We start from the raw sequence: 10,699 nt of genomic DNA, 5'->3' as shown, positions 1-10,699 counted from the left end.
TCTTAAAACGGGTCGATTTCTTGTTTTTTTTTTTACGCGGGATGCCCTGAGGGGGCATACCGTGTCTAAAAAAGGGGTCGATTTCTTTTTTACGCGGGATGCCCTGAAGGGGCATACCGTGTCTAAAAACGGGTCGATTTCTTTTTTTTCTTCCTCGTAGTCACAAATCGGTACATTAATTTATTACGCGGGATGCCCTGAGGGGGCATACCGTGTCTAAAAACGGGACAATTTCTTTTTCCTCGTAGCCACAAATCTGTATATTACTTTATTCATTAAACTCTCCCCTCTCCTACTCGGGATGTATTGTTCTGATTGTCTTCAACAACAGCAGGCCAATCAAAATCCATTCTTGTCGCTTATATCGCGAGGGAGGGGACACACTCACCCCTACCTGTGTGACGTCAACGCATCATTTGATATATTTATTAAAAACAGATTAAATTTGTGGCGCCATATTGTTAACATGTGTACTCAAGTGTGCCGTTTTCAAACGGAAATTTCACCATTTTGAAGCGGTAAATCGAAAGAATAACTTCTAAGAAGCACTCGACATCTAAAACGGTGGAAATTGGAGAGTTCATGGCGAAGGAATCGTGCTTTCTTTGACAGTCTTAGACCACGATTGCGGACAGAAAAGAGGTCATTGGAAAGCTTACGTTATCGCAATGGAATTCACGCAATTTCCTTTGAAATCCTGAGTAGCATCACACAAGGGAAACAACGTAACGCGATCTTCGTGACTCAAACTATTCCATTAGCAAGAATTGTTTTATAAATCTGCAAAACATACAGTTGGAATAAATGAATCAGCCCCAGCATCACGCGTAATGCCAGTATAGCTGGCATCTTGTTTATGCATTAAGCTCTGTCCTCCCCTAGTAAGGATATTTTGTTCTGATTGTCTTCAACAGAAGCGGCCCAATCAAAATCTATTTTTCATGCACATATCACGAGAGAGGGGACCCACTCATCACTTCTGTGTGACGTCAAATCATCATTTGATTTATTCATTAAAACTAGATTAAATTCTTCCCTCTCCCAGAAGGAATCTATTGTTTTGATTGTTTTGAACAAAAGCGGCCCAATCAAACTCCATTATCTGCGCGTATATCACGAGGGAGGGGACCCACTCATCTCTACTTGTGTGACGTCAAAGCAAATCATCATTTGGAAAAGTTGTTTTCGTTCAATGGCGGCCACATGTCTGAATTTACGACTCCGGATCTGCCGTTTTCAGAGAGAAAACCAACCTTTTTCAAGCAGTAAATCGAAATAATAACTTCTAGGTAGTACTCGACAGTTGAAACGACGGAAATTGGGAGAGTTCACAGCAAAGAAAATCCGCTTTAAAAAACAGATCGAATGATCAACGCGAAGGATTAGAGCTAGAGGAGGCCAGACCAGTTCAGCGGGGTCATGACGTCATTGCATAGTTATTTCTGGTATGATTCCTAGTAACACAACGATAAGTATCACGCAATATATCTGAATAAAACCATTCAGACAATTATTTCAATGGCCAAGGGAGGATATTTTTTAAATATCTGCGAAACATACAATGGGGAATAATTGGGGCTACATTAAGCATTCCGTGTAATGCCATTAGAGGGGCATCTTGTTTGTTTTCTTTTTCTCTCTCTTTCTCTTCTTTCCACGTTTGTCAACATATCTAACAAATACGTATAAATTGTCTTTGTGTTTTTTGTTCTTTAGCATTTCTGTTCTGAACGCACCTTGCCAAACTATCTCGCCATGCAACTTCCCGCCAAACAAACACGGGCGCATTAGCATTGTGGGATTGCGTACGGACGGACGGACGTACGGTGTACGGACGGACAAAAGTGACGTCATAACCAAACCAAACTTTTCCGCATTCATGGGTTTTCCAAATTTTCTTAGCTATGGGGCTCCGCACCCGCGCCTCCGGCGCGTGGAGCTCCGCTATAACTAAGCCAGACATACATAAATTGCGTTAGCCTAAGGGGAAAAATAACAGGTTAAAGAGAAGGCTAGTCAGTTAAAATACAAATATAAGCTAGAAAGGTCAATGTAGCGCAAGTCAACATTCATCTCCTCAGTTTCAAGTATTTTCAAGTATTTTCAAGTTTTTAAAGGTGGAAATATTTAACAAAAATGTTTATTATTTTGCCATGTTTTCACTTCATCCGGTAAATATTAGATCATGTTATCATTTTCCTTCCAATTTAATACACTGAAACGAAATTTATTTCAAAATGCTTAACTTTTCGCCCGTTCTATTCCAGGTTATACAGTAAGTGGTGGATTTTATAGTTAAAGGTGCATGGAAATTGTCATGTACCTTTACGATTCTAGAATGTAAAGGTACACGGAAATTTCCATGTTCCTTTACGGTTCTTCAAGGCAAAGGTACACGGAAATTTCCACGTATCTTTACGGTTCTACAATGCAAAGGTACACGGAAATTTCCATGTACCTTTACGGTTCTATAAGGCAAAGGTACATGGGAATTTCCATGTACCTTTACGGTTCTGCAATACAAAAGCACGTGGAAATTTCCATGTACCTATACGGTTCTAAAAGGCAAAGGTACACGGAAATTTCCATGTTCCTTTACGGTTCTACAATGCAAAGGCACGTGGAAATTTCCATGTACCTATACGGTTCTACAATGCAAAGGTACACGGAAATTTCCAAATACCTTTACGGTTCTAGAATGAAAAGCTTTGCGGTTCTAGAATGCAAAGGCATATGGAAATTTCCATGTACGTTTGCGGTTATGCAATATATGGAAATTTCAAAGTGCCTCCCGGCCACAGAATATAAAGCTAAAAATATATATATTCAAGTAAACAGTGGTACTTTTGTTGAATATACTTTATTTTGTTAATAAGCATCTTGAAATTGAGTGATATAAGATTAAATTATACTATATAACAATATCAAATGTCGTACATCCTACTGATAAGCGTCCATCGAACTTTCGTCCCCGATGTGTCTCGAGAATTTTCGATGTACTTCCACCTCATAACTTTTAACAGCAATAACAACAACAACAACAACAACAACACAACGTTCCGTAATTGTCGAACAGGAACAAATTACTTTTTTGGATGGAATCACTGCATTTACTCCAGTGACATATGAAGAAAGGAATCACATTCTGAAGAAGTTTCCTTTACTTCTAAATCAAGGTTCAAGATTAGATGAAATTACCTCATACGTGATGCTCAGTTATCAGTTTAAACATTTAATGTATTGTATAAGAATAAGAGCGAATTAAAAGAACGAAATTATTAGACCTGTGCTCCATCAGTCAAGATTATAAATACCTACGATGGTTTCAACTGAGAAAGGCCCGGCGCTGGAAAAAGTATGATAGAAAAAAATGTAATGTTGCCTTAGAAGCCGTTTTGAGTCGGTGCTAACCACCTGGTCTGTGTTCTCGTTTAATCATCTGGCTTCAGTTCCTTTGGCCTTCCTTATACGATCTTATAATTCGGACATAGAGCACGTGTGGAACAGCGGCCTGTATCGTTGATCCTAACGAGAAATCAACAAACAAATAGCGTTACATTTGATGAAAGTTCAGAGTGAGCACAGTATGACGAAATGCTCTATATTCCGCAGAGCTCCTTCACAGGGAGCGAAAAGTCGGAAATGGCTCGATGTTCGCCTCCGCTCAAGTGCGATGGCGTCTGCGGTGTTGATAAAGACAAGTGACCAGGACGTGACCAGGAAACATGCATATGAAAGTGATTATGACAAACCGAGATGTGTGTCACCATTGTTAATGATATGTCATACAAAACATGCCCTTTCGTATTTTGGTGTTAAATTTACATTTGCTACTTTGATTTTATCTGATACAGATTAGCAAAATAAAAATGGTCTTAATTGACTCTCATCCTGGGGAACGTTCTTTTAAAATACGTTCTTAAAAGTTTGGTTAATCTCAGCCTCGACGTTCTTATTAAAAAGGTTCTTATAAAAAAAAACAGAGAGTAATATGCCATGATTACGCTTTTCAATAGAGGTCTTTGTTATTTTAGATTGACTAAGACCACAATGCGCCCTCTGCTATTTCCGTTGGAAATGCCTGCTCGGACAGACAGCACGAAAATGATATTTCAGTGAATATTTCAAAGCTGAAGCTAATCTATTTCCACTCGTGAACGACGGTAGATGAAGCTAAGAGAGTGAATTAGAGATACTTGCCCTGACATAGCTGTTGAACTATCTTAAATGAAAAAGAAAAAACCCGTGGGTTGGTTCAAGATGACCATGTCCGAGCAAGATGGAACATAATATTCAGAGATCAATAGCGACACCAATTGCGGTAGATACGCTCTACCTTCTTCACGGTAGGAAAACTACATTATTTCTCTGGATAAGTTTAACACAGTTCGTAATACGGAGTTATGTTGTATCACTACGTTATGGATCATAACATTCCTTTCGGTCTCGCAAGCAATTAACTAAGTAAATACAAATGTGAATATGATATATTGTCTACGCAAAAATAGCCTTAAGATACATGCAGGTACCTGTCCTGAATGGTTACCGTATAAGTTTAGAGGTGTCTCGCGTCCAAGCGATGTAGCGCGTCCGGTTTAAACTAGCTATAGGTACATAAACCCCTGTATCAACTAAAGCTTATAGAGCTGGCTATCAAACCATACCAAAAGAATTAAAATAAAATAAATTGTTGAATTTTTAGCGCTGTTTTCTCGAATCAATGCTTTCACTTGAAGGGGACACTTTAAAGAGCTAAAACTCAAAAGGGAATTTGTTCGTTTAACTTCGATTTTGGACACTAGCTAGTTTAACATATAAACAACAAAAAAGTTTCTGCGAATTTTTTAGTTCGAAATATTTTTTTCTCCGAGAGCGATTTTTGTTCAATCATTCCACATTTTTTCAATCTTAATTCGTAAATGTTCTGTAACTTTTCAAACGCAGACACGTTTGCTTTGGGTTCGGAAAGGTGATTCGGATGCTCGCATTTAGAGGTCGTGAAAAATTAGACAATTCATTTTATTTCAAAATTCTCGGTATAGTTTCTATAGACAGCTCAATAAGCTTTAATTTGATATAGGGGTTTAGGTATCTACAGTTTAAACCGAACGAACTACATTGCTTGGGCGAGAGAAATCTCTAAAAGCCAGTAGCCTTAATGTGCAATGGTGTAGAAGAGGCTTGTAATATTGCCATATTTTCCCGTTACTTTAAATGTTATTTCGTACGTGTTTATCTGCTCGACTACAACTCGAAATATTATAGGGCACTAATTTTTTTCCCTTGCGGTTTTAAAAACGGGTCGGTTTGCAATTCACAGGAAACGTGCGGTTGGTGCGGGAATTACCTACATCAATTGAATCTACAGTTACCATTTACATGTAAGGCAAGGCAAAACTGGTACAACTTACTCCGGTTGAGTTAAGTCTTTTTAATTGATCGTCGATCGATTGATCACACGTTGATCTTATGTGGAGAAAGCACAATTACGATGGATTTGTTCTCGGAACAGTTTTCATTACAAAGATGGTCACAAAGGGTAGGAACTAATCCTAGTAAAAAAGTGATTTACCGCGCTTGTTGATTGCAATCTCTCCTAATGTTTTTTTTCGTTCTGACTTAAGTTTCGAGTTTTGTTGTCCTCTGGATCGAAGAACGTTCCGAAGAGCACCTTCGAAAGCAAAAATCTCACCAGGAATGATCACAGTTACGAGCCGGCGGCCATTCAGCACGGTGGACAAAGGATGATGGGCAGGCCCGTATTCCGGGCCTCAAATCGAACTTTACCAGATCTCCCTTCCGCCTGACCGTGGGAGATCTAGGTACGAGATTAGATCAAACATCCAAAAGGGAAAAAAAACACATCAAACAAAGAGGGAGGTATTCTTTCTTGTGTTCTTTCTAGCCCCGCCTAAACATTGATTGACACAGTGGCGTTTGATTCCTCCTCGGTACAATTTAAGTTCTAACGCCTCCGTCCACGACTCATCCTTCACTGGGAACTCTTAAGGTATGGAACTGATCTTTCGTAATTATTTGTTGGTAATTTCTTGGACATCTCAGAAGATATATTCCGCAAATCTGTTGCTGAAAATCTAACAGTTGTTTTCTGTTTTCTTCTTTCAAGGCATACCAATTTTCACTTGCACTTCGGTCTACAAACTTGTAAGTATCTTTTTACCTGTAATTACACTAGTTATGATTTAAACCAAAAGTGCAAAGTTTTAGGGAAAACTTCACTGCTAACGTAGTCTCGACACTTCGGACACACATAAAGTTTTCTTTTTGAATGCTAAGGTAATCTGAAGTTTTTTTTATGGGAAGGTAATTCCCGCACCAACCGTCCGTTTCCTGTGAATTGCAAACCGACCCGTTTTTAAAACAGCAAGGAAAAAAATAGTGCCCTATAATATTTCGTGTTGTGGTCGAATAGATAAACACGTACGAAATAACATTTAAAGTAATGGGAAAATATGGCAATATTACAAGCCTCTTCTACACCATTGCACATTAAGGTTACCGGCCTTTAGAGATTTCTCGCGCCCAAGCGATGTAGTACGTCCGGTTTAAACTGTAGATACCTAAACCCCTATATCAAATTAAAGCTTATAGAGCTGGCTATAGAAACTATACCGAGAATTGTGAAATAAAATGAATTGTCCAACTTTTCACGACCTCTAAATGCGAGCGTCCGAATCACCTTTCCGAACCCAAAGCAAACGTGTCTGCGTTTGAAAAGTTACAGAACATTTACGAATTAAGATTGAAAAAATGTGGAATGATTGAACAAAAATCGCTCTCGGAGAAAAAAATATTTCGAACTAAAAAATTCGCAGAAACGTTTTTGTTGTTTATATGTTAAACTAGCTAGTGTCCAAAATCGAAGTTAAACGAACAAATTCCCTTTTGAGTTTTAGCTCTTTAAAGAGTCCCCTTCAAGTGGAAACATTGATTCGAGAAAACAGCGCTAAAAATTCAACAATTTATTTTATCTTAATTCTTTTGGTATGGTTTGATAGCCAGCTCTATAAGCTTTAGTTGATACAGGGGTTTATGTACCTATAGCTAGTTTAAACCGGACGCGCTACATCGCTTGGACGCGAGACACCTCTAAACTTATACGGTAACCATTCAGGACAGGTACCTGCATGTATCTTAAGGTTATTTTTGCGTAGACAATATATCATATTCACATTTGTATTTACTTAGTTAATTGCTTGCGAGACCGAAAGGAATGTTATGATCCATAACGTAATGATACAACATAACTCCGTATTACGAACTGTGTTAAACTTATCCAGAGAAATAATGTAGTTTTCCTACCGTGAAGAAGGTAGAGCGTATCTACCGCAATTGGTGTCGCTATTGATCTCTGAATATTATGTTCCATCTTGCTCGGACATGGTCATCTTGAACCAACCCACGGGTTTTTTCTTTTTCATTCAAGATAGTTCAACAGCTATGTCAGGGCAAGTATCTCTAATTCACTCTTAGCTTCGTCCACCGTCGTTCGGGAGTGGAAATAGATTAGCTTCAGCTTTGAAATATTCACTGAAATAACGTTTTCGTGCTGTCTGTCCGAGCAGGCATTTCCAACGGAAATAGCAGAGGGGTGTCTAGAAAACTCAGAACTAGAAAACTCAGACCTCAGACCTAGAAAACTCAGACTCCCTTCAAACTAGAAATCGCAGAAGAAAAAAAGGTTGAAAATTGGAATACATTTTCATTGCCGTGAAATATTATACGCTATATTGTACAGTGTCTGCACTTTATTATTGCAAGATAACAGTTAAAGATAACAACACTGGTCCCTGTTTCGTCTCATGACACGAATTCGTTCTTTATGAGAATAAATCGACTGATTGGCATTTGTAAATTTCTAAAATATTTTATAAGTATTTTATACTAGAAAAATCACGGCTCGTGTCAAATTGAGTACAGCGACAATCACCTCACTTGACAAGAAACCTCAGACCACCCAATTCTGGAAAACTCAGACCTAGAAAACTCAGACCCCCTTCAAACAACAAAACTCGGAAAATGTTTATTTATTTTTCTGGGGGTCAAAGTTTTCCAGAATTGGGGGGTCTGAGTTTTTTTGTCAGGTGAGGTGATTGTCGCTGTAGACTATTTGACACGAGTCGTGATTTTTTAAGTATAAAATATTTCATTTTTTTAGAAATTAACAAATGTAAATCAGTCGATTTATTCTCATAAAGAGCGAATTCGTGTCATGAGACGAAACAGGAAACAGTGTTGTTATCTTTCTCTTGCAAAAATAAAAGGCAGACACTGTACAAATATAGCGTATAATATTTCACCGCAATGAAAATGTATTGCAATTTTCAACCTTTTTTTTTCTTCTGCGATTTCTAGTTTGAAGGGGGTCTGCGTTTTCTAGGTCTGAGGTCAGGAAACAGTGTTGTTATCTTTCTCTTACAATAATAAAGTGCAGACACTGTACAAATATAGCGTATAATATTTCACCGCAATGAACCTTTTTTTCTTCTGCGATTTTTAGTTTAAAGGGGGTCTGAGTTTTCCAGAATTGGGGGGTCTGAGTTTTCTAGGTCTGAGTTTTCTAGACACCCAATAGCAGAGGGCGCATTGTGGTCTTAGTCAATCTAAAATAACAAAGACCTCTATTGAAAAGCGTAATCATGACATATTACACTGTTTTTTTTATAAGAGCCTTTTTTATAAGAACGTCGAGGCTTGAGATTAACCAAACTTTTAAGAACGTATTAAGAACATTCCTCAGGATGAGAGTCGATTAAGACCGTTTTTATTTTGCTTATCTGTATCAGATAAAATCAAGGTCAGCCAAATGTAAATTTAACACCAAAATACTGATATCATTAACAATGGTGACACACATCTCGGTTTGTCATAATCATAATCATATGCATGATTCCTGGTCACGTCCGCATGAGTTTACTGAAATGCATGTAGTGTATACCATGGAAGTTCAGAACATCTTAAGAACCTTTGCAGCCTCAAACCGCAAAAAAATATAAGAACCTTCAGCCTCAGCTCCAAAATTAGACGTTCTTATAAAAAAAAAACAGAGTGACGGTTTTTGTTACCGAAACATTCCTGACGAGACTGTGGTGAACTAAGAATACAGTTGAGAGAATTGCGCCCGAAAAAACGAGTTGCGCTGGGACAACATACAGTGGTGACTTCCTTTCTTCAAAGAATATAGTTGGCGTAGACATGAATAGAAGCTAACCCGTTTGGCTGGTAAGTGATTAATTTTATTCAAACCTATTTCTTACGGAATTATAGATTCTAGTTCACAGTAAACTATTTGACCCGGATAATTGCGTTTAGCTAAATTTACTCGCACAAAAATTTGTGTGACCCCGTAAGAAACCCACTTGTCTTTCTCAACACCGCAGACGCAATCACACTCGAGCGGAGGCGAACATCGAGCCATTTCCGACTTTTCGCTCCCTATGAAGGATCTCTGCAGAATATAGAGCATTTCGTCATACTGTGCTCACTCTGAACTTTCATCAAATGTAACGCTATTTGTTTGTTGATTTCTCGTTAGGATCAACGATACAGGTTGCTATTCCACACGTGCTCTATGTCCGAATTATAAGATCGTATAAGGAAGGCCAAAGGAATTGAAGCCAGATGATTAAACGAGAACACAGACTAGGTGATTAGCACCGACTCAAAACGGCTTCTAAGGCAACATTACATTTTTTTCTATCATACCTTTTGCAGCGCCGGGCCTTTCTCAGTTGAAACCATTGTAGGTATTTATAATCTTAACTGATGGAGCACAGGTCTAATAATTTCGTTCTTTTAATTCCCTCTTATTCTTATACAATACAAATTTAGATGATCATATGTTTAAACTGATCACTGAGCATCGCGTATGAGGTAATTTCATCTAATCTTGAACCTTGATTTAGAAGTAAAGGAAACTTCTTCTTGTGATTCCTTTCTTCATATGTCACTGGAGTAAATGCAGTGATTCCATCCAAAAAAGTAATTTGTTCCTGTTCGACAATTACGGAACGTTGTGTTGTTGTTGTTGTTGTTGTTATTGCTGTTAAAAGTTATGAGGTGGAAGTACATCGAAAATTCTCGAGACACATCGGGGACGAAAGTTCGATGGACGCTTATCAGTAGGATGTACGACATTTGATATTGTTATATAGCATAATTTAATCTTATATCACTCAATTTCAAGATGCTTATTAACAAAATAAAGTATATTCAACAAAAGTACCACTGTTTACTTGAATATATATATTTTTAGCTTTATATTCTGTGGCCAGGAGGCACTTTGAAATTTCCATGTATTGCAAAACCACAAACGTACATGGAAATTTCCATATGCCTTTGCATTCTAGAACCGCAAAGCTTTCAAAAATTTCCGTGTACCTTTGCCTTGTAGAACCGTAAAGGTACATGGAAATTTCCGTGTACCTTTGCATTGTAGAATTTCCATGTACCTTTGCATTGTAGAACCGTAAAGGTACATGGAAATTTCCGTGTACCTTTGCATTCTAGAACCGTAAAGTTACATGGAAGTTTCCGTGTACCTTTGCATTGTAGAATTTCCATGTACCTTTGCATTAAAGAACCGTAAAGGTACCTGGAAATTTCGGTGTACCTTTGCATTAAAGAACCGTAAAGGTACATGAAAATTTCCGTGTACCTTTGCATTCTAGAACCGTAA

The 10,699-nt window shown here is 38.0% G+C and overlaps 2 protein-coding genes across 2 annotated transcripts in view; both read left to right on the top strand.

Moving 5' to 3' along the window:
- The window catches only part of LOC146480627 (collagen triple helix repeat-containing protein 1-like), a 77,489-nt gene that overhangs the window by 28,474 nt on the left and 38,316 nt on the right, over positions 1-10,699 (top strand). The gene's annotated exons all lie outside the window — the stretch shown is intronic.
- LOC146480629 (collagen triple helix repeat-containing protein 1-like) overlaps positions 5,899-10,699 on the top strand; it is a 28,737-nt gene continuing 23,936 nt past the window's right edge. The window contains exons 1-2 of the mRNA XM_085109865.1: positions 5,899-6,010; positions 6,128-6,165. The gene's annotated coding sequence lies outside the window, so the exon portion shown is untranslated. The remainder of the gene's footprint in view (positions 6,011-6,127; positions 6,166-10,699) is intronic.

The sequence above is a fragment of the Pavona decussata genome, unplaced genomic scaffold (assembly GCF_977016875.1).
Source record: "Pavona decussata unplaced genomic scaffold, jaPavDecu1.1 SCAFFOLD_53, whole genome shotgun sequence".
NCBI lineage: Eukaryota > Metazoa > Cnidaria > Anthozoa > Scleractinia > Agariciidae > Pavona > Pavona decussata.
Note: the sequence above shows the minus strand (reverse complement) of the source record. Positions and strands in the feature narration are given on the sequence as shown.